General features: G+C 42.7%; 1 protein-coding gene across 1 annotated transcript in view; it reads left to right on the top strand.

The window, feature by feature from the left end:
* The first annotated feature begins 4,565 nt into the window (after positions 1 to 4,565).
* The window catches only part of LOC133616089 (multiple epidermal growth factor-like domains protein 10), a 572,792-nt gene continuing 552,390 nt past the window's right edge, over positions 4,566 to 24,967 (top strand). The window contains exon 1 of the mRNA XM_061975174.2: positions 4,566 to 4,697. The gene's annotated coding sequence lies outside the window, so the exon portion shown is untranslated. The remainder of the gene's footprint in view (positions 4,698 to 24,967) is intronic.

Raw genomic sequence — 24,967 nt, 5'->3', positions numbered from 1 at the left:
AACAAGCGCACCTTCTTACATACGTCACATACTGTCGCGCGTGCAACGTCATACGCCCTCGCGGAGCAGAGAGGTAGCAGCGTGGGTAACGTTAGCAGTGGTGCAAGCGAAGCAGTGCGAGTGGTAATACAAGAGAAAGAAGGTGCGAATCTGGTAACAAGTGAAGGAAGAAGAATTAATTCCCAAGAAAAACAGCACGGGGTCCAATGTCTGGCAGCGGTTTGGCTTCAAGCGGGAAGATGTTGAACAGACAACCGTAATATGTCAAGTATGTGGCAAAAGCATTGCTACAAAAAGTAGCAGCACTACTAAATTGTAGCATCATTTGAAAGTCCCTGCGATGAGGTGGCGACTTGTCCAGGGCGTACCCCGCCTACCGCCCGAATGCAGCTGAGATAGGCTCCAGCGACCCCCTGTGACCCCCAAAGGGGTAAGCAGTAGAAAAATGGATGGATGGTGGCATTTGAAAAGTCACCCGCTAGAGAATGAAGAGTGCTTGAAACTGTCAACATCTCCGGCCGGTGCCACACCAACAAAATGCCAAAGCAACCCAATTGAGCCTGGCGTCTTCCATTTCCAGATCATCCATCCATCCATCCATCCATCTTCTTCCGCTTATCCGAGGTCGGGTCGCGGGGGCAGCAGCCTAAGCAGGGAAGCCCAGACTTCCCTCTCCCCAGCCACTTCGTCCAGCTCCTCCCGGGGGATCCCGAGGCGTTCCCAGGCCAGCCGGGAGACATAGTCTTCCCAACGTGTCCTGGGTCTTCCTCGTGGCCTCCTACCGGTCGGACATGCCCTAAACACCTCCTTAGGGAGACGCTCGGGTGGCATCCTGACCAGATGCCCGAACCACCTCATCTGGCTCCTCTCGATGCGGAGGAGCAGCGGCTTTACTTTGAGCTCCCCCCGGATGACAGAGCTTCTCACCCTATCTCTAAGGGAGAGCCCCGCCACCCGGCGGAGGAAACTCATTTCGGCCGCTTGTACCCGTGATCTTGTCCTTTCGGTCATAACCCAAAGCTCATGACCATAGGTGAGGATGGGAACGTAGATCGACCGGTAAATTGAGAGCTTTGCCTTCCGGCTCAGCTCCTTCTTCACCACAACGGATCGATACAGCGTCCGCATTACTGAAGACGCCGCACCGATCCGCCTGTCGATCTCACGATCCACTCTTCCCTCACTCGTGAACAAGACTCCGAGGTACTTGAACTCCTCCACTTGGGGCAAGATCTCCTCCCCAACCCGGAGATGGCACTCCACCCTTTTCCGGGCGAGAACCATGGACTCGGACTTGGAGGTGCTGATTCTCATCCCAGTCGCTTCACACTCAGCTGCGAACCGATCCAGTGAGAGCTGAAGATCCTGGCCAGATGAAGCCATCAGGACCAAATCATCTGCAAAAAGCAGAGACCTAATCCTGCAGCCACCAAACCGGATCCCCTCAACGCCTTGACTGCGCCTAGAAATTCTGTCCATAAAAGTTATGAACAGAATCGGTGACAAAGGGCTGCCTTTTCCAGATCAACATTGTATGAAAAAAATAGTCAACAACAGAAGGATATAATGTTTGCAGGAACCTACCACATAGCAAAGGACATACACTATTTGATTTCCTATTATGCAGCAAATTATTGAAATATCTTGTGTGACATCATGCACAATAGTGTACTTTATTTGTTTTAAAATATTGCAGTGGCGTTCTGTACAAAAAGTGCACTTTAATTTAGTGTTGTTTTGATATGTTGTGGGGCGGTATAGCTCGATTGGTAGAGTGGCCGTGCCAGCAACTTAAGGGTTCCAGGTTCGATCCCCGCTTCTGCTGTCCGAGTCACTGCCGTTGTGTCCTTGGGCAAGACACTTTACCCACCTGCTCCCAGTGCCACCCACACTGGTTTAAATGTAACTTAGATATTGGGTTTCACAACGTAAAGTGCTTTGAGTCACTATAGCGGTATATAAGGGACGGCGTGGCGCAGTGGCAGAGTGGCCGTGCGCAACCCGAGGGTCCCTGGTTCAATCCCCACCGTTGTGTCCTGAGCAAGACACTTCACCCTTGCTCCTGATGGCTGCTGGTTAGCGCCTTGCATGGCAGCTCCCGCCATCAGTGTGTGAATGTGTGTGTGAATGGGTAAATGTGGAAGTAGTATCAAAGCGCTTTGAGTACCGTATTTTCCGCACTATAAAGCGCACCGGATTATAAGGCGCACCTTCAATGAATGGCCTATTTTAAAACTTTGTTCATATATAAGGCGCACCGCATTATAAGGCGCATAGAATAGACGCTACAGTAGAGGCTGGGGTTACGTTATGCACCCCGTAGTTGCGAGACCTGTTGTGGCTCAATATTGGTCCATATATAAGGCGCACCGGATTATAAGGCGCACTGTCAGCTTTTGAGAAAATTTGAGGTTTTTAGGTGCGCCTTATAGTGCGGAAAATACGGTACCTTGAAGGTAGAAAAGCGCTATACAAGTACAACCCATTTATCATTTATCATTTATAAATATAATTCACTTCACATTATATGCATCAAGTGTTAATTCAAGGCTAAGGCAAAATATCGAGATATATATCGTGTATCGTGACATGGCCTAAAAATATCGAGATATTAATAAAAGGCCATATCGCCCAGCCGTAGTTCACATTGTTTTCTTCATGTAAAACTGTACTCGTTCCCTATAAAATTGTTTTTTTGTTAATATTTATGGGTGTCTGGATACAATTTATTGCATTTTCTTATTTTTTATGGTATACGTTTCTTTGGTTTTTGTATCATTCGGTGTTGGAACAGGTTAAAAACAAAAATTGAGGTACAACACACTTGCTGGGCGCCAATAAAACAGATGGACCAATTTCACAACAAGAGCTGTATTAAACAGCCAGGCTTTACGAAAGATAATAATGCTTGATTTACCCTAGTGTGTGAATGTGAGTGTGAATGTTGTCTGTCTATCTGTGTTGGCCCTGCGATGAGGTGGCGACTTGTCCAGGGTGTACCCCAACCTTCCGCCCGATTGTAGCTGAGATAGGCTCCAGCGCCCCCCCGCGACCCCAAAAGGGAATAAGCGGTAGAAAATGGATGGATGGATGGATAGTTTATTTAAAAATCAAAAGATAAGTATACTGTAGCTCAGGGGTGCTCATTACGTCGATCGCGAGCTACCGGTCGATCTCGGAGAGTGTGTCAGTCGATCACCAGCCAGCCATTAAAAAAAATAGTCCTAAAAATGAGCGATCATAAATCTTCACTATGACGTCACTTTCGTCACTTGATTGACATTCACGGCACCCGAGGGTCTTCTGAGATGACGCTGGCTGCTGCCAGCTCATTAAAATTATCGACTGGAAGGCGAGAAACACTTTATTTCAACAGACTCTGGCGCGTACCTGTCGTCAACTCCAAAGACCGACTGCACAGTTGCACAGTTGCGCTAACAAAATAAGAGTCTCAGAAAGCTGGCGTGCACAAGCTAGCAAGCTACGGAGTTTGCCGACACTGTATTTCTTGTAAAGTGCATACAAAGGAGTACGGAAGCTGGACAAATAAGATGCCAAAAACCAACCACTTTCATGTGGTATTGGACAGAAAGGAGGACTTATTTTCTCCTCCATTCGAAAATGCGGACATTATCAGCACCATTGTCTGATTCCTATCAATGCAAGTCATCAGAATCAGGTAATACACCAACTTATATTCTTGTCTTCATGAAAGAAAGGAATCTATATGTGCTTGTATTATCTTTAAACACCTTTAACTTATTAACAATATTAACTATATGTGTTAAACATGCTTGTTTTATCTTTAAACACCTTTAACTTATTACCAATATTAACTATAAGTGTTAAACATGCTTGTATTATCTTTAAACACCTTTAACTTGTTAACAATATTAACTATATGTGTTAAACATGCTTGTATTATCTTTAAACACCTTTAATGTATTAACAATATTAACTATGTGTTAAACATGCTTGCATTATCACTAAACATCTTTAACTTGTTAACAATATTAACTATATGTGTTAAACATGTTTGCATTATCTTTAAACACCTTTAACTTAACAATATTAACTATATGTGTTAAACATGCTTGTATTATCATTAATCACCTTTAACTTGTTAACAATATTAACTATATGTATTAAACAAACTTGTATTTTCATTAAACACCTTTAATTTATTAACAATATTAACTATATGTGTTAAACATGCTTGTATTATCATTAAACACCTTTAACTTGTTAACAAAAACATATGTTTCATAAATAAGTAAATATAAATTATATATATGAATGAGGTAGATCCCCACGACTTGATCAATTGAAAAGTAGCTCGCCTGCAGAAAAAGTGTGAGCACCCCTGCTGAAGCTGAACGAGGTAACTAAATTGTCAAAGAGGTACTGCATGTTATTATGCTGAGGGAGGTGTACCGTCGAATGTTGCTTGAGTCGTTGCAAAAGCGGCAGTGATGACGGGGACTCCTCCTTCTGCCTCTGCTACTCTTTGGCTGTGCTGCCAGAAAGGCTGCGGCAGGAGCACTATAGCGGATCAAGTTCCTAACTACATCTAACGCCGAAAGCCGAGGACTTTCACTTTCGCTCCACCAAAATATATTCAAGAAAGTAAAAATGCAATCCGACTATCACGCTCCGATTTCAAGTTGCGAGTTTTAACTTATTGCCACGTCGCAAAGGTAAGTACAAAGCTGATAATTAATGTTCATTTTTTATATAGGTTTCAGTTAAATTGTTTATGTTGCATATTTCATTGTGCATTTTGTTTTAAGGTGTAGTAAAGGCAATATTTTTTCCATTTTGCATGCATTGTGGGCAAGGTATATTCAAATATGGAATACCAACAGTACTAACTTTACATGACATTTGCAGAAATACTCTTCTCACATTAATTCCAGTCTATATTATTATTTGTTAATGTATTATTTGTCATTAAATGTAGTTGTTATATAACATAGACAAAATATATTTCCCTTAAATTTTATTATATGCCTGCCTACCTTTTTTTTTTTAAACTTTCATCTGTATAGTATGTAGTTTGCAGCTGTTTGCCGGTGTCAACTGCATAATTTGACCACTCATAACTCAAAGGTAAAGGGAGGTGTATGTTATTGATAGTGAATTCTGCAAAAACAACAGTTTAATCCACAGGCAATTTTCCAGCAGGATTACACTATCTTATAATTGATAGGTTTGATACTAATCAGATGTGTCAGGATGATGATTGTTGTTGTTTCTGCATTGATTCCCTTGAGGCTGGACAAGAGACAGGCATTGATTCCCCTGAGGCAGAGCAGCAAGCAGTCTCTGCACAGGGATGGATGTAAGCACTCATGCCAGTAGAGGGCGTCCTTGAGCCTGTGGAGCTTTGTGAGTTTCAATCCTGGCCTTTTAGTTAAAGGTACTGTTCCTCGTGTTGGATACAATTAATATTTTTGTATTTGCTTCGAGTGACTTCAGAGCCTGCGGCGAATGCCCAGAGAGAGGTAAATAATACGATGGGTGACAGTGTCTGGCGAGTGCTTTTGAGAGGTTCTATTCAATTTCCGTGTTTTCTTCTCTCCTCAAGTTATTCCATTTAGTAAGCAGGACTGGTGCAATATGTCACAGAAACATTTGTCACAAATGTCCCCTCGCAATAACGGTAATGCAGGGTTTGACGACTCAGTAGCTCTTACTTTAATTAAATGTTATTCTTGTTAAGATAATGTTTTGTGAGGGAGGCTGCATGGTCGCTGCCCCAGGTTGAAGTAGTGGAGACACAGTTCATCCATAGCAGCTGTGCAGGTGACTTTGACTGTATGAATGGTACAAATCTAAAGTACTTTATGCTACAAAAGTATTATTATTGATGAGCACAGGAGAATGTTTTAAAATACTGAGGGAGAACGTTGTAGGTTGTCCCACGGGTTGGTGGTCACTTGTTACTTGATCTAGCGATGTGACATTTTCGTATCACAGTTATAGAGGGCTTCGGATTCTTGCTAAAATATCCCACAATGCATTGCTGGCAGCCATATTGGTAGGCTCAGTTCACCAAGAGTCATTGTTTACCATAGCCTTACACATAATATTTCCGAACTTTTCAGTGGAAAATAACATTGCAATGGCTTTGATACGATGGAGAAATACTGTAAGTCCCCTTGTCGTTTTAAAAAGACAACTTTCACAAACTGACATGGCTGCTGTAGTTATGACCCCAAGATGCAGGAGACATGAGGACAAAGTGAAGGTAAGACAAGTATTTAATTATTGTGAACACAGAATGAGCCTTGATGCACACAGCATGGAGCCAAACAGACACCAACATAAATTAGTCACTAAACAATCCTCAAGCCCTGACTGGAGGCCGAGGCAGGAATAAATAGAAGCCTGATTGGCAACCATGACCAGATGTGGCCAGGCTGCCAGTCATGGACAGGTGAGGGGAAAAAGCGCTCAGGGAGACAGGCAGGAAGTAGAACTAAACTAGGAGTGCCAAACAGGGAACAAATGCAGAAAATAAAGGAAACATGACACAAGTGAGACCTGATGTGACAATCTGTCACATCAGGCGTCGCACAGTCTGTTTCCTTGGTGGCGGCTTGTCCAGGGTGTACTCTGCCTTCCGCCCGAATGCAGCTGTGGTAGGCTGCAGCGACCCCTCGCGACCCCGAAAGGGACAAGCGGTAGAAAATGGATGGATGGATTGAAATGATCTAAACAAACACAATGTTGTCCATAGCACGTTCCATCTGATCGGTTGATTGCAGCAATCCATGCTCACTTTTGCCGTTCACTCTTCTTTTCAGCTGTTGCCGTCCATCCAGAAATACGCTAAGGAATGCGCTCCCATCTCGATTGTTGTCATTCTGTGCAGTTGACTATTGCACATGTAGTCGGCATTATGAGTATTACGAGTATTACTGGACGAATGAGCAGCAACATTGAGCGTGTTTACAAACAAAGCCTAGCAATATGGCCACCATGGTAAATGTAGAATAATCCAAAGACCTCTATTGTGACCAAAATTATCACCGTTATTATTATCATTGGTATTTTTTGAATGTACTCAAAAAGTACATACACATGTAGTAGTTCTACAGTAAGTGGGTGTGGATGCTAAAAGCAGTTGGAACTATAATACAGCTGAAACAGGTTACCAGAATAAACTGGAGGAGGCTGAACCTATGTATTGTTTCACATAAAAACCCAGAGCACTTAGTAGTTAAAAGGCAATAGTTTATCTGTAGCTCTGAATTAAAACCACTACTATTATAAAATACTTAAGTGAAATAAAACACAAATGTTACCACACACAAAAAAAAAATCACACTGCAAATATAGGGGGATATTGTCATGACTTGGTCCGGGGTGTTTGCTTTTCCAGGATGCAACGGAAAGTTGGCACGGGCGAGACGGGAATTAAGGTACATGGCGGGTTTTAATATATCAATTTAACATATCAAAAAAAAGGGATAAATGAAAGCCCGCCATGTACCTTAATTCCCGTCTCGCCCGTGCCAACTTTCCGTTGCATCCTGGAAAAGCAAACACCCCGGACCAAGTCATGACAGTAGGTCGTCAGGCCGAACAACAGAAAATGAATTAACTTAAATACTATGGACATGATTAACGAAAACAGGTGCGTGACTCAAGATGTGAAACAGGTGCGTGACGTGACAGGTGAAAACTAATGGGTAACTATGGTGACAAGACAAGGGAGTGAAAAGCCAGAAACTAAACAAAACATGACTTAAAACAAAACATGATGATTACACAGACATGACAAATATAATACTGCAAAATAAAACAAAGCCTTAAAATAACAGCACCGGATAATAATTTAAACTACTGAACTAATTTTTGTGCAGTAAGATAAGTGAGTAAGATAAAAAGGGTTAGTAAAATGTTAAAGTTAAAGTACCAATGATTGTCACACACACTAGGTGTGGCAAAATTATTATCTGCATTTGACCCATCACCCTTTTGATGTTTAATAAATACAACAGTTAAAAGAGTGGGTTGAAAAACAGTTAGAAGTTCAAATAGTGCACAATAAAACAATTCTTCGCCAGTGTCAGTTGTTAATTGCCCTTTTCCCCTGTCCACCACAACACCTTTTAATTTGCGTCAAAAATAGCTGACTGTGTTTCCAAGCTCAGAGGTTTTGGAAACCGTGATTTAAAACGGAAGTCGTCAGCGAGAGTTGTGTCACCACGCTCTTCCTTTTATCGGTGCAGCTAACCCCGAACTCTGACTGGCAGGGTTTAGGAACTAAAGGCCTTCCTGTTACAAAAAATACTGAAATCTTTTACCAAGTTTTATTTCAAAAATAGAATCTAACAAAAATGTATTGGCAGAAGAATCATGAAATATGGTCCTGGATTTTTTAAGGTCCACATTAGTTTCATTTTAGTGTTTATATTTTTATTTTATTCTGTTTTAATTTTGAAAGGTTTTAGTGATAAAGGCAAATGACACCTACATGTGTAAATCTATCACTCTATTCTAAAAGACCACAGCCTTAAGTTCATTTGCACAATTAATATCTTAGTTACTCAGACAGCAATGTGTTTGTACAGGACTGATTGGTTAGTGTTTATTGTATTTCTGTGAAGTGAAGTCAATCAATCAATCAATGTTTATTTATATAGCCCTAAATCACAAGTGTCTCAAAGGGCTGCACAAGCCACAACGACATCCTCGGTATAGCCCACATAAGGGCAAGGAAAAACTCACCCCAGTGGGACGTCGATGTGAATGACTATGAGAAACCTTGGAGAGGACCGCATATGTGGGTAACCCCCCCCCCCCCCTCTAGGGAGACCGAATGCAATGGATGTCGAGTGGGTCTAACATAATATTGTGGGAGTCCAGTCCATAGTGGATCCAGCATAACAGTAAGAGTCCAGTCCACAGTGGGGTCAGCAGGAAACCATCCCGAGCGGAGACGGGTCAGCAGCGCAGAGATGTTCCCAACCGATATACAGGCGAGCGGTCCACCCCGGGTCCCGATCCCGGACAGCCAGCACCCCATCCATGGCCACCGGATCTGTGTGTCTCCCCTTCCACAAGGGATAGGGGGGAGCAGAGGAGAAAAGAAAAGAAACGGCAGATCAACTGGTCTAAAAAAGGGGGGCTATTCAAAGGCTAGAGTATACAAATGAGTTTTGAGATGGGACTTAAATGTTTCTACTGAGGTAGCATCTCTAACTGTTACCGGGAGGGCATTCCATAGTGCTGGAGCCTGAATAGAAAACGCTCTACAGCCCGCAGACTTTTTTTGGGCTCTGGGAATCACTAATAAGCCGGAGTTCTTTGAACGCAGATTTCTTGCCGGGACATATGGTACAATACAATCGGCAAGATAGGATGGAGCTAGACCGTGTAGTATTTTATACGTAAGTAGTAAAACCTTAAAGTCGCATCTTAAGTGCACAGGAAGCCAGTGCAGGTGAGCCAGTATAGGCGTAATATGATCAAACTTTCTTGTTCTTGTCAAAAGTCTAGCAGCCGCATTTTGTACCAACTGTAATCTTTTAATGCTAGACATAGGGAGACCCGAAAATAATACGTTACAGTAATCGAGACGAGACGTAACGAACGCATGAATAATGATCTCAGCGTCGCTAGTGGACAAAATGGAACGAATTTTAGCGATATTACGGAGATGAAAGAAGGCCGTTTTAGTAACATTCTTAATGTGTGATTCAAAGGAGAGAGTTGGGTCGAAGATAATACCCAGATTCTTTACTGAGTCGCTTTGTGTAATTGTTTGGTTGTCAAATGTTAAGGTGGTATTATCAAATAAATGTCGGTGTTTAGCAGGACCGATAATCAGCATTTCCGTTTTCTTAGTGTTGAGTTGCAAGAAGTTAGCGGACATCCATTGTTTAATTTCATTAAGACACGCCTCCAGCTGACTACAATCCGGCGTGTTGGTCAGCTTTAGGGGCATGTAGAGTTGGGTGTCATCAGCATAGCAATGAAAGCTAACACCGTATTTGCGTATGATGTCACCTAGCGGCAACATGTAAATACTAAAGAGTGCAGGGCCAAGAACCGAACCTTGAGGGACTCCGCACGTTACCTTAACATAGTCCGAGGTCACATTGTTATGGGAGACGCACTGCATCCTGTCAGTAAGATAAGAGTTAAACCACGACAAGGCTAAGTCTGACATACCAATACGTGTTTTGATACGCTCTAATAAAATGTTATGATCGACGGTATCGAAAGCAGCGCTAAGATCAAGAAGCAGCAACATAGATGACGCATCAGAATCCATCGTTAGCAGTAGATCATTAGAAGTGAATTATATTTATATAGCGCTTTTCTCTAGTGACTCAAAGTGCTTTTACATAATGAAACCCAATATATAAGTTACATTTAAACCAATGTGGGTGGCACTGGGAGCAGGTGGGTAAAGTGTCTTGCCCAAGGACACAACGGTAATGACTAGGATGGCAGAAGCGGGGATCAAACCTGGAACCTTCAAGTTGCTGGCACGACCACTCTACCAACCGAGCTATGCCGCCCCTTGTTAGAGACAAAGTCTTAATCTTATTGAGACTGTCGAGGGAGCTGAAGGTTAGGATCCATGTTGGTGGGCCAAGTTACACTCCTTAGCAGACATGTGCCAACTTAATTAAAAACTGTCAGAATATTTTCCGTTTTTTTCAGGTGTGAATAAAATAAGTTACATTTTATTGACTGTTAATTACCAGGGGGCTGATAATGTTGTCCATTGCATTTTCTAAAATATGTTTTTCTTGTTCTGGGATGAGGTGGCGACTTATCCAGGATGTACCCCGCCTACCACCCGAATACAGCTAAGATAGGCTTCAGCGATCCCCCGCTACCCCAAAAGGGACAAGCGGTAGAAAATGGATGGATGGATGTTTTTCTTGTTAGTTAGTTTATTCTATATAGATGTTGGCTTTCTTATAGTGGACACATTAACTATGAGCACTTTGGAGTATGACCCACTTCATTGAAAATAAACGGCTGAATGTATTTGATTTGAAAAAGACGGATAACAATTGCGTTGTCAAATGTATGTATTTGTCAACTTGTAATTCAACTTTCAAATGTTTCCCATTTAAAATGGCATCATGGGGTTGGTTGCTGTCAGATTATTTAGTTGTCAGAATGTGTTAGAGTAGTGGTTTTTAAACGTTTTTGTTGTACCAAGTACCACCTCAGAAAACACTTGGCTCTCCAAGTACCACCATAATGCCCAACAATAAAACACAGTAGCATAGTCAGCCTATGTATTCATTACAAACAAGGCAGAGGTTTTATTTAACAGGTGTATTTAATATTTTTTAGCAACTGTAACATTACACTTAGTTTGAACTATACTGTTTGAATATAGGAAAATAAAAGACGGTACTTCAATCAGGTGATTGTTTGGCGTACCACTATCAATCAATCAATCAATCTTTATTTATATAGCCCTAAATCACAAGTGTCTCAAAGGGCTGCACAAGCCACAACGACATCCTCGGTACAAAGCCCACATACGGGCAAAGAAAAACTCACCCCAGTGGGACGTCGATGTGAATGACTATGAGAAACCTTGGAGAGGACCGCATATGTGGGTAACCCCCCCCCTCTAGGGGAGACCGAAAGCAATGGATGTCGAGTGGGTCTGACATAATATTGTGAGAGTCCAGTCCATAGTGGATCCAACATAATAGTAAGAGTCCAGTCCATAGTGGGGCCAGCAGGACACCATCCCGAGCGGAGACGGGTCAGCAGCGTAGAGATGTTCCCAGCCGATGCACAGGCGAGCGGTCCACCCCGGGTCCCGACTCTGGACAGCCAGCACTTCATCCATGGCCACCGGACCTGTGCCCCCCCCCCCCCTCAAGGAAAAGGGGAGCAGAGGAGAAAAGAAAAGAAACGGCAGATCAACTGGTCTAACAGGGGGGCTATTTAAAGGCTAGAGTATACAAATGAGTTTTAAGATGGGACTTAAATGCTTCTAGAAGGAGCCCGCGCACTATTAGTGGTACACGTACCGCAGTTTGAGAATCACTGAGTTAGTGTGTCTTTGATAGTGTCTTTGTTACATTGAGTTGGAAAATTATGAGAGGGATGCACATTTTAAGGCAACAGCTTCATTTTCAATTGAATGTAGGAAAGACAAATGAAATATGTTTTGATGATGATGAATTTACACGAGCGCTAAAGGTGCGACAACCAAATACTGTTCCCCATACATTTTTTTAAAGTTAATCGTAACTTGACAAAACTCAAGTTTTAAAAGTAAACACATATGTAACTAATTAATGCTGACGGGGATATTTCAAAGTTTCAAAGTTATTTTGTCCAGTTGTGACAAATGGCTCTTTGGTAGCGGCAGCAGCCACTGTGTTTCCAGTCTGCTGAACCCGTTCAACTGGGAATCTTCAATGATCTGTCAGATCAATACATGTAATCAGTGTTGATAAATGGAAGAACATTGGCTGTTGTTTTTCAAGGACATGTCATATGGGCGTGTCAGTGGGTGCAGCTTGCTTCCTTTGTATAGCAAAATGTTGCTGATGGTCTCACCTTGCATCTTTTGTACAGTGAAGCCACATTTTTAAAATTATGTTGGGGTGTCTTCTGTTTGTATTACCTTGTGTTACATTTCGTTGAACAAAAGCCTATAAAATATGTGTACTGTATGAAAAGAAATAACTGCTTCCAATTTTTTTTTTTTACTGCGCTTCAAATGATCTTTTTGTGTTAAGTCTACAGTATGAGTGAATCAGGTGTTCTTTTATGTATAACTTTAGTCTGACTTACTACTAAAGCTTTACTTAAATCAAGGCCGAGGAACGGAACTTTTAGATCGAGAACCTCCTGTATCAGCGTCATGTGTTTCTAGTACCTTTGTTTGTCTGTCCAAAAGGCAGAGGTGTGGACTCGAGTCACATGACTTGGACTCGAGTCAGACTCGAGTCATGAATTTGATGACTTTAGACTCGACTTGACAAAATGTAAAAAGACTTGCAACTCGACTTAGACTTTAACATCAATGACTTGTGACTTCACTTGGACTTGAGCCTTTTGAATTGACATGACTTGACATGACTTGCTACTTTCCCCAAAACCCAAAGATGAAAAAGTTATTCGGGAGCGCTCCGTATTTTTCATTGTGTACTTGTCTATCAGCGTTGCGTGTGTCAGCTGGTGTGGTCTCAGTACAACAGCCAATCAAATTAGATCTACTTTGTTTTCATCACACAGCATTCATCCAATCAAATTGCAGGACAACCAACGAAGAAGACATGTCCAAACCACACGCCAGTGAACAAAAAATGATACCTAAAAGAATTTTGTTTGGGTATAAAAATTACGAGGTGGTCAACACAAAACGGTTTGCAGTATGCAACACATGCTAGATAACGTTTATTGGCTAAGTAACGTGACTTTTATTTGCTGTGTAGTTAAATCAGTGAGGCTGTAAACTCACTGCTAACGTATATAACGTTATTGCAAACACGGGAATCTGTTGCAGTTCACTACCTTATTCATACTTTTTGTTCAGTGATTTTTTTTAAGCAGGGTTACGTTAGTCAATATATCACACGTAACGTTAGACGGCGGTCAGCAGCACCGCGTATTTTAGCCACCTAAAAAAAGACAAAAATAGTAAAATAAAGGTCAGTTAAAATGTATACTATATTATGAATATGTGTACCGTTTTAGCTAGCTTTCTGACATACTGTTGGTTGTTTACCTCAGTGGTCCCCAACCACCGGGCCGCGGCCCGGTACTGGTCCGTGGATCGATTGGTATCGGGCCGCACAAGAAATAATTTTTTTCTTTTTTCTTTTTTTAATTAAATCAACATAAAAAACACAAGATACACTCACAAGTAGTGCACCAACCCAAAACAACTCTCTCCCCCCTTTTGTTCTGGGCATTGAACATGAAGACTCTTCCTTCACTTCCGAGTGGCCATGAGAGTCTTGGCAGTGCCTGCCTCCAGTGCTCCAGTGGAGCGAGTTTTCAGCCATGGTGGCATCATACTACGCCCCCATCGTGCACAAATGACTGACAGACTCTTGGCTAATTTGGTCTTTTGCAAATGCAATGCAGCATAGGGCCCTGACATATAAAAAGTACAACTTTTTTGTTATGTTCACGTATATGTCATGTTTTTTCAATGTTAACACTTTTGTACAAATAAGTACATTTGCACTTTATTTTTCAATGTGTTTGTTCTGTAAAGGAATGAGTTAATGTTTAAAATGACTGGTTAATAGTGCTATTATAAAGTGCAATGTCAGCACAATTTTCTTTCCTGCAATTTAAAATGCACTTGTTTTAATAAATAAATACAGCGTTTGAAAAGCATACACAATCTGTGTTAATATATTAGTCTGTGGTTAAAAGGACTTGAAAGGACTCGAAACTCAAAATGCAGGACTTAGGACTTGACTTGAGACTTTCCAGTCTTGACTTTGGACTTGACTCGGGGCTTACCTGTCTTGACTTGGGACTTGACTCGGACTTGAGGGCAAAGACTTGAGACTTACTTGTGACTTGCAAAACAATGACTTGGTCCCACCTCTGCCAAAAGGTCAGATGAAGACTGAATTGTACCAAACCCAAATTATTTATTTTCCACAAAACATCATTTTATCTGTTCCAGACACCCAAAAATATGAGCACAAAAAACATTTTACTGAGAATATTCATAATTGTACTAAATACATTTAAATTAGACATACGGCATTCGGGGAATGGCTCCTTAAGTTCTGGCTTCTTTCAAAGAGCCATAATTATTATATCAAATATAAATGACTATGAGACATTATTAGGTCAATATTAGGTTCACAACAATGAGACTAGATGAAAATTCAACATTAGTTATTAAAAACATTTTCATGGGGCCCATAATTCCTGACGGCACCCATATTTTTAAGATAACTACTATAACAAGACAAGAATGGACAAGGAGAGTTCTTATTTTTTGGTAGGGTCACAAAACAATGCAAGAGCACTTTAAAGTTGTTTAAAACATGCAAGACCTATGCATGCACTTTTAACTGTTGAACACAATTCTATCGGGTTCTTTTGGCTCATAGGACTCCTGAGGCAGCGGACAAGTACCGACAGGCCAAGCGGTGTGCGGCTTCAGCGGTCGCAGAGGCAAAAACTCGGACATGGGAGGAGTTCGGTGAGGCCATGGAAAACGACTTCCGGACGGCTTCGAAGCAATTCTGGACCACCATCCGCCGCCTCAGGAAGGGAAAGCAGTGCACTATCAACACCGTGTATGGCGAGGATGGTGTTCTGCTGACCTCGACTGCGGATGTTGTGGATCGGTGGAGGGAATACTTCGAAGACCTCCTCAATCCCACCAACACGTCTTCCTATGAGGAAGCAGTGCCTGGGGAGTCTGTGGTGGGCTCTCCTATTTCTGGGGCTGAGGTTGCTGAGGTAGTTAAAAAGCTCCTCGGTGGCAAGGCCCCGGGGGTAGATGAGATCCGCCCGGAGTTCCTTAAGGCTCTGGATGCTGTGGGGCTGTCTTGGTTGACAAGACTCTGCAGCATCGCGTGGACATCGGGGGCGGTACCACTGGATTGGTAGACCGGGGTGGTGGTTCCTCTCTTTAAGAAGGGGAACCGGAGGGTGTGTTCTAACTATCGTGGGATCACACTCCTCAGCCTTCCCGGTAAGGTCTATTCAGGTGTACTGGAGAGGAGGCTACGCCGGATAGTCGAACCTCGGATTCAGGAGGAACAGTGTGGTTTTCGTCCTGGTCGTGGAACTGTGGACCAGCTCTATACTCTCGGCAGGGTCCTTGAGGGTGCATGGGAGTTTGCCCAACCAGTCTACATGTGTTTTGTGGACTTGGAGAAGGCATTCGACCGTGTCCCTCGGGAAGTCCTGTGGGGAGTGCTCAGAGAGTACCGGGTATCGGACTGTCTGATTGTGGCAGTCCGCTCCCTGTATGATCAGTGCCAGAGCTTGGTCCGCATTGCCGGTAGTAAGTCGGACACGTTTCCAGTGAGGGTTGGACTCCGCCAAGGCTGCCCTTTGTCACCGATTCTGTTCATAACTTTTATGGACAGAATTTCTAGGCGCAGTCATGGCGTTGAGGGGATCTTGTTTGGTGGCTGCAGGATTAGGTCTCTGCTTTTTGCAGATGATGTGGTCCTGATGGCTTCATCTGTCCAGGATCTTCAGCTCTCACTGGATCGGTTTGCAGCTGAGTGTGAAGCGACTGGGATGAGAATCAGCACCTCCAAGTCCGAGTCCATGGTTCTCGCCCGGAAAAGGGTGGAGTGCCATCTCCGGGTTGGGGAGGAGATCTTGCCCCGAATGGAGGAGTTCAAGTACCTCGGAGTCTTGTTCACGAGTGAGGGAAGAGTGGATCGTGAGATCGACAGGCGGATCGGTGCGGCGTCTTCAGTAATGCGGACGCTGTATCGATTCGTTGTGGTGAAGAAGGAGCTGAGCCGGAAGGCAAAGCTCTCAATTTACCGGTCGATCTACGTTCCCATCCTCACCTATGGTCATGAGCTTTGGGTTATGACCGAAAGGACAAGATCACGGGTACAAGCGGCCGAAATGAGTTTCCTCCGCCGGGTGGCGGGGCTCTCCCTTAGAGATAGGGTGAGAAGCTCTGCCATCCGGGAGGAGCTCAAAGTAAAGCCGCTGTTCCTCCACATTGAGAGGAGCCAGATGAGGTGGTTCGGGCATCTGGTCAGGATGCCACCTGAACGCCTCCCTAGGGAGGTGTTTAGGGCACGTCCGACCGGTCGGAGGCCGCGGGGAAGACCCAGGACACGTTGGGAAGACTATGTCTCCCGGCTGGCCTGGGAACGCCTCGGGGTCCCACAGGAAGAGCTGGACGAAGTGGCTGGGGAGAGGGAAGTCTGGGCTTCCCTGCTTAGGCTGCTGCCCCCGCGACCCGACCTCGGATAAGCGGAAGAAGATGGATGGATGGATGGATGGATGGCATTTCTACGAATGAAAACTAAAAAGAAAAATCATAAAAGTTCAAATAATGTATATATACAGTAGGTACAGAGGTCTTTTTTGAGGCGCTTGCTACAGTGGTGTTTTGCTGCTGGCGGAAGAAATCCAGTGTGTCCGGGGAGGTTTTCTGTTGCGTCTTGGCGTACATTAGGGTTGCACGATGTAGGATATACAGTAAATGATATACATTTGGTCGACGATAGAGCTTTTAATGCTATCATTATATCCTGAAAATGCATGTTGATGACGCATTCCAGCTGTGTCCTTCAAATTTGACTGCAAAAAGCAAAAGACCACGTCCTCAACTCAATGTAGCATCCCTGCTAGCGGTTAAGGTCTCTCCACAGTGCAATGGCCCTTCTAAGTCAGCAATTCTTGCCGCCATGGCAGCAATTAAACTACGTGTCTGGCAAGGAATAGCTGAACATGATACACTACACACCTTCGGAGGATATGCTAACCGCTAACTGCAAGCTCGTGGAATGTAAGCAAAGATTGGTGGATCGTTACAAATATCAACAGTAACAATACCAAGTATAATATCATAATTTGGTCGGTACCACCACGCAATTTTTTATTATGAAAAAAAATGTGTCGTTTTTGTTATTGTGTACAAACTCAAGAAATACATTCTTGGACACAGGAGGGCTTGAAGGGCAATTGATATTGTTACACTGTGTTTTTGTTCAATTGTACTTGTGATAAAGAAATGGAATCATTCAATGATCTTGAAAATTAGAAGTATCAGTTGGTACGGCCAATACTGCTCCTGCAACCAGTTGGTATTGTGGATCGATACCCAAATTTGTTGTAGGCAAGGCAAGGCCATTTTATTGATATAGCACAATGCGTACACAGGGCAATTCAAAGTTCTTCACAGAAAATCCAAAAAGGAAAATACTTCAAATTAAAATTAGAAAATACAATCATCATAAAAATAATCATGATTAGTTAAAATAAATCAAGTACTGTGCATAAAATACTTTCAGTTGTCATTTGCACAAAAAAATACAACTGTTTTCAGGCTGAATTTGAACATTGCCAACGTTGAGGCCCGTCTCACACCTTTAGGAAGACTATTCCAGATTTTAGGAGCATAAAACTGAAACGCAGTTTAACCATGTTTGGTCCTGACTTTGACTCATGAGACCACTCCCTGAAGTTCTCAGAGCTCGAGATGGTTCATATGGCTCTAACATGTCAGAGATGTACTATGGCACAAGACCATGGAAAATCTTGTACACAAGGACAGCTGTTTTCAGGTCTATTCATTAAAAAACAGGAAGACCTAAGTGATCTAATCACTAGACTAATATGTTCATATTTCCTGGTTCTAGTCAGGACTTGGGCAGCAGCATTCTGGATGTAGTGCAGCTGCTTTACAGCTCGTTTAGAGAGCCCAGTGAGAAGGCCATTACAATAATCTAGCTTGCTGCAGACAAAGGCATGGATTAGTCTTTCTAAGTCTTTATTAGACATTATTCCTCTGATTTTGGCAATGTTTTCCAGGTGGTAAAAAGCTGCTGCTAATTGACCTAATGTGGTCGTTAAAGTTAAAGTCTGAATCGGTTATTACCCTTGTTTTCTAACCTGATTATTAGGTTTCAGTGAGAGGGTCTCAAGGTTTAGTTTCTCTTTTTTTATGTGGGCCAAAGACAATTATTTCAGTTTTGTCTGAGTTTAGCTGAATAAAATTGTTTTGCATCCACACAAAGGATCTGTTTAATACAGTGACAAAGTGAATCAATAGGCCGATGTTCGCCTGCCGCCAGTGACATGTATATCTGACTGTCCTCTGCGTAGTTGTGGTAGGACACATTGAAGCTGCGTATTAGCTGACCTAGTGGCAGCATGATCAAGATGAACAATAGGGGTCCCAAAATCAAGCCCTGAGGAACCCCACAGGTCATAGTCATTTGGGCAGAGACACAGTTACCAATTCCAACAAAGTATGGCCTGTGATCGAGATAGGACTTGAACCAGCTAAGAACAGAACCAGATATTCTGCCCAGTTTTTTAACCTCTGTGTTAAGATAGTATGGTCATCTGTGCCATAGGCAGCGCTCATGTCCAGCAGAACCAAGACTGAGACCAGTTTTAAGACTTTTCCTCCGCCTGTGTTCAGGCGGATATCATTTGTCACCTTGATCAGTGCTGTTTCAGTGCTGTGGTGGCGCCTAAAGCCTGAATGGAAAGTGTCAAACACATTGTTAAACAGGAGAAAGTCACTAAGCTCTTGGTATACAACATTTCATAGAACTTTGCCCAAAAACGGCAGGTTTGATATGGACCGATAGTTCTTCAGTACTGTGACATCAAGACTACTCTTCTTTAAGATGGGCTTAATGACAGCAGTTGTTAAGGCCTTTGGAAATGTTCCAGTCTGAGATCTTAACTAAATTAGCTAATTGTAATAATAAACTGCTCAGCACAGATTTTAGAAATCTAGTGGATGATCTCTTCAACTGTTTTGTCAGTGCCAGCTCTAGTTGACGAGCTGGCTGCAGAGTAACTATTTGTTTTCCAGGAATTATTGCATTTTTAATGCCTTGAACTTTATCATGAAAGAATATTGAAAACTCATTGCACTTTGATGTAGAAATTAGTTCTATCCATCCATCCATTTTCTACCGCTTGTCCCTTTTGGGGTTGCGGGGGGTGCTGGAGCCTATCTCAGCTGCATTCGGGCGGAAGGCGGGGTTCTACTGGAAGTAAAATTGGAGGGTTTGTTAATCTGTTCACTGTAGCAAACAGGACACACGAGTTGTTACTACAATTTGTGATGATTTCAGAAACAATATTTTGCCTTGTTCTACGCAAAGTCTGGTTGAACACATTTAGCTTGTCTTTGTAAATTTTATAATGAGCTAGGAGCTTTGATTTGCACCATTTCAGTTCGGCTCTGCGGCACTCTCTTTTCTGAGTCTTAATTTTGCCATGGCGCCTTTTTCCTAGTTTTACCCATTTTAACCTTGACAGGAGCAATGGTGTCCAAAACATTTACAACACTTGATGTATGTGAGTTCAACAGATCATCAACATTAGCTTATAGGGTGTTTTCAAACCTAATAATTTCCACAAACTGTGTCCGTATGCTATCATTTATGAGTCTTCTCCGAAAAGCTGCAAACCCAACTGCTGCTTTGAGTCTAACAGACAAGTCGCAGAAAACACAGAAATGATCTGATAAAGCAGCAACGATAAATTCACATTTAAAATAGCAAGACCCTTAGTAATGATCAAATCAAGAGTGTGGCTGTGTGTGCTACTGTGGGTCGGCTCGTTTACATGCTGAGTTAGACCAAATATTTACATGCACATTTAAGTCCCCCGTGATGATCAAACAGTCAAAGTCAGTGCACAAAAGTGAAAGTATTTCCATAAAATCATCAATAAATTATTTTGAATTATGTTGTGGTTTGTAGATTGTGATATCAAGTATGGATTATTTTATCTCCATTTTGAATGACCCGTACTCAAATGATGAAAAAACCCCAAAAACAATTTGTGGGTACGGATATTTTTCCTAAATATGGCACAGACACCCCCACCCCCCTAGTTTAAGTGAGGTGGGCTAGTTTCAATCAGAACTGAATTTGTTTGTTTGTTTATATGGAGCCATCTCTCAGTTAAAAACATAAAATCGAGATTGTAAGAGGAAATCCATCCATCCATCCATTTTCTACCGCTTATTCCCTTTTGGGGTCGCGGGGGGCGCTGGAGCCTATCTCAGCTACAATCGGGCGGAAGGCGGGGTACACCCTGGACAAGTCGCCACCTCATCGCAGGGCCAACGCAGATAGACAGACAACATTCACACTCACATCCACACACTAGGGCCAATTTAGTGTTGCCAATCAATTTATCCCCAGGTGCATGTCTTTGGAGGTGGGAGGAAGCCGGAGTACCCGGAGGGAACCCACACAGTCACGGGGAGGACATGCAAACTCCACACAGAAAGATCCCGAGCCCGGGATTGAACCCAAGACTACTCAGGACCTTCGTATTGTGAGGCAGATGCACTAACCCCTCTTCCACCGTGAAGCCTGTAAGAGGAAATACAATTATTAATTAAAAAATATTTTTTACTTAAAGGTCTGACATTGAGTACTACATGTTTGAGATTAGCAAGAGTTGCCCTAGCCATTGTGTTCTTCAAAAGGAGAGTTGATTAAATTTCTCTGATCAGATAATATAACAGTCTGTCTCTTAACTAACATATGTGCTATTATAGTAGTTATTGTTTTAGAATAGAGCTCTTCTTTTTGGGCCTTTGTTTGATGTGGTGTTTATCAGTACAGAGGCCTTTAGCAACCTAGACAACAGCATTGATGCTGATGGGGGCAAGCTCGGGCAGTTTTGGTCAATTGAATAGGCTAAGGAGGAAGATGGGCGCAATATCTTTTTGATGACAGAATCCTTTTAAAGCGCAATGTCCAGAGTAAGGGGGAATCATTTTAAACCCCTTATTCCACCAAACTTTCAAGATGGTCAGAAAGTCTCATTGGTGACGGTGTAGAGGAGAAAGACAGTGAAGCATCTCTGGAGGGTGTGGATGCATCAGGTGAGATCCAGGTTTGTGGTGAGGGCCGTGATTAAGGTGATGATGATGGAGGAGTTGCTGCATCAGAATCCTGTATCCGGGATACTGGATGTGCTGCTGTGGTTGCTGGGGCTGAGTTCTTTGCTGGGTTCCTAGGTGGCACCGGAGGAAGAGTTCTTCTTCCGTATCCGGTACAGCATTCGGTCATTTGTTCTGCCCACGACAGCGTTTTTCTCTAAATGAGAAATATTGTCACGTTTTAATCTTGTCACACCCCTCCCTATAAGTGACAAATTAAATGGATGAATGAACATTTAACATCACTTTTACCTTTATTCAAGACAAGCCGGCGATGAGCAGAGAGGGAGATGAGATGTTTATACTTTGCTATGAGTTCTGAAAGGGACCTTTTATGCAAAACCAACTTTTCTTACCCATTGGTACCTACTGTTGTGTATTTGGGATCTACATGAGTCCCGAAAATGTGAAATTAAACTGCAAAGGCAAGGCATTATGGAGATATTCATAAAATAATCTTGCCTTCCTTGAGCCGTTTGGAATTTACTACAAGTGTGGCGTTTTGTTCAAGTGTGACGTCATAACTTTTATGGACAGAATTTCTAGGCGCAGTCAAGGCGTTGAGGGGATCCGGTTTGGTGGCTGCAGGATTAGGTCTCTGCTTTTTGCAGATGATTTGGTCCTGATGGCTTCATCTGGCCAGGATCTTCAGCTCTCACTGGATCGGTTCGCAGCTGAGTGTGAAGCGACTGGGATGAGAATCAGCACCTCCAAGTCCGAGTCCATGGTTCTCGCCCGGAAAAGGGTGGAGTGCCATCTCCGGGTTGGGGAGGAGATCTTGCCCCAAGTGGAGGAGTTCAAGTACCTCGGAGTCTTGTTCACGAGTGAGGGAAGAGTGGATCGTGAGATCGACAGGCGGATCGGTGCGGCGTCTTCAGTAATGCGGACGCTGTATCGATCCGTTGTGGTGAAGAAGGAGCTGAGCCGGAAGGCAAAGCTCTCAATTTACCGGTCGATCTACGTTCCCATCCTCACCTATGGTCATGAGCTTTGGGTTATGACCGAAAGGACAAGATCACGGGTACAAGCGGCCGAAATGAGTTTCCTCCGCCGGGTGGCGGGGCTCTCCCTTAGAGATAGGGTGAGAAGCTCTGTCATCCGGGGGGATCTCAAAGTAAAGCCGCTGCTCCTCCACATCGAGAGGAGCCAGATGAGGTGGTTCGGGCATCTGGTCAGGATGCCACCCGAGCGCCTCCCTAAGGAGGTGTTTAGGGCATGTCCGACCGGTAGGAGGCCACGAGGAAGACCCAGGACACGTTGGGAAGACTATGTCTCCCGGCTGGCCTGGGAACGCCTCGGGATCCCCCGGGAGGAGCTGGACGAAGTGGCTGGGGAGAGGGAAGTCTGGGCTTCCCTGCTTAGGCTGCTGCCCCTGCGACCCGACCTCGGATAAGCGGAAGAAGATGGATGGATGGATGGATGGATGACGTCAGCAAATTATTCATGGTAGAAATGTACTCAGAGTGCCTTGCGCGTGTCTGCCATTGTGGTCTGCACTGTAGTCCATAAGCTCCTGTTTTTCCTCTATCCTCTTGTTGTGGGGAAGACTGGGTTTTGCATGGACATGCATCCTCCGCTGTTGCCATTTTTGATAAAAAGTAGCTTATAGTTCGAACTTATATCTGCCAGTAGACTTGCTATGGAAGTGCCAAAAACTACAACAAAGTGGGCGTGGAGAGGACGCAGTCGAAGTGGAGGTACGTAAATAAGACTCGCCCACAGAAATAGTCAAAAAGCAGCTTGAAAACGGTCTGTGAAACATAATCTATGCAAAATCTTGACCAAAGAACCACCAATACATTATGTCTCACCTTATTTATTAAAGTGCTTGCTGTAACAATTTTCTTTAGCCCTGAATTGACTTATTTTTTCAGTTGTAGTGAATAAAACAAAAAATACTGACGAACCAACGCATAGGATTCTTTGTTTGGGCAGGATGACACAAACAGCAAAGGTTTTAAGTTTACTGTTTGGCCGTACGATAACTAAGGCAGTATACAAAAAGAGAAACCAAACATTTTCGTCAAAAAGTGAGGCGTGTGAAAACCGAGATAGCACTGCAAATGTAACTCATTATTTTCCAAACTATATCCAGCTTGTCACTCATATACAGAGGTGGGTAGAGTAGCCAGAAATTGTACTCAAGTAAGAGTACTGTTACTTTAGAGATTTATTACTCAAGTAAAAGTAAGGAGTAGTCACCCAAATATTTACTTGAGTCAAAGTAAAAAGTATGTTGTCAAAAAACTACTCAAGTACTGAGTAACTGATGAGTAACATACACACACATATCATATATATATATATATATATATATATATATATATATATATATATATATATATATATATATATATATATATATATGTATATACATATATACATATATATATACATATACATATATATACACACACATATATATATACAGTATATAATTTATATTTATTTATTTTGCCGTTTTTGTTTACATGTTAAAGGTGTTTTAATGAATATACATGCATGTTTAACACATATAGATTCCTTTCTTTCATGAAGACAAGAATATAAGTTGGTGTATTACCTGATTCTGATGACTTGCATTGATTGTAATCAGACAGTAGTGCTGATAGCGTCCACGTTTTCAAATGGAGGAGAAAAAAAGTTCCTCCTTTCTGTCTAATACCACATGAAAGTGGTTGGTTTTTGGCACCTTATTTGTCCAGCTTCCATATTCGTTTTTATACACTTTACAAGAAATACATTGGCGGCAAACTCCGTAGCTTGCTAGCTTGTTTGCGCTGGCTTTCGGAGACTCTTGTTTTGAAAGCGCAGGCGCTATGGAGCGGCACTTTTATTGTGAAGACAGGAACTGTGCAGTCAGTCTTTATGCTTTTGACAGGATGTACGTTTGAAATAAAAAAGGGTCTTTTTTTCCTTCACACTTTTGATTGATTGATTGAAACTTTTATTAGTAGATTGCACAGTACAGTATATATTCCGTACAATTGACCACTAAATGGTAACACCCCAATAAGTTTTTCAACAGGTCATGTGACCGCCTGGCTCTGTTTGATTGGTCCAACGTCACCAGTGACTGCATCTGATTGGTGGAACGGAGTGAAACGTCACTAGTGACTGTATTTGTTGAAACGCAGGCACTATGACAGACCAAAACAAACAAAGCGTGCATTAACAGATCGATAAAAATTAGTAGCGAATGTAGATAAAAGTAGCGGAGTAAAAGTAGCGTTTCTTCTCTATAAATATACTCAAGTAAAAGTAAAAGTAAAAGTATGTTGCATTAAAACTACTCTTAGAAGTACAATTTATCCCAAAAGTTACTCAAGTAGATGTAACGGAGTAAATGTAGCGCGT

The sequence above is a fragment of the Nerophis lumbriciformis genome, linkage group LG15, assembly GCF_033978685.3.
Source record: "Nerophis lumbriciformis linkage group LG15, RoL_Nlum_v2.1, whole genome shotgun sequence".
Classification (NCBI taxonomy): Eukaryota; Metazoa; Chordata; class Actinopteri; order Syngnathiformes; family Syngnathidae; genus Nerophis; species Nerophis lumbriciformis.
This window is presented reverse-complemented; position numbering and strand designations above follow the sequence as displayed.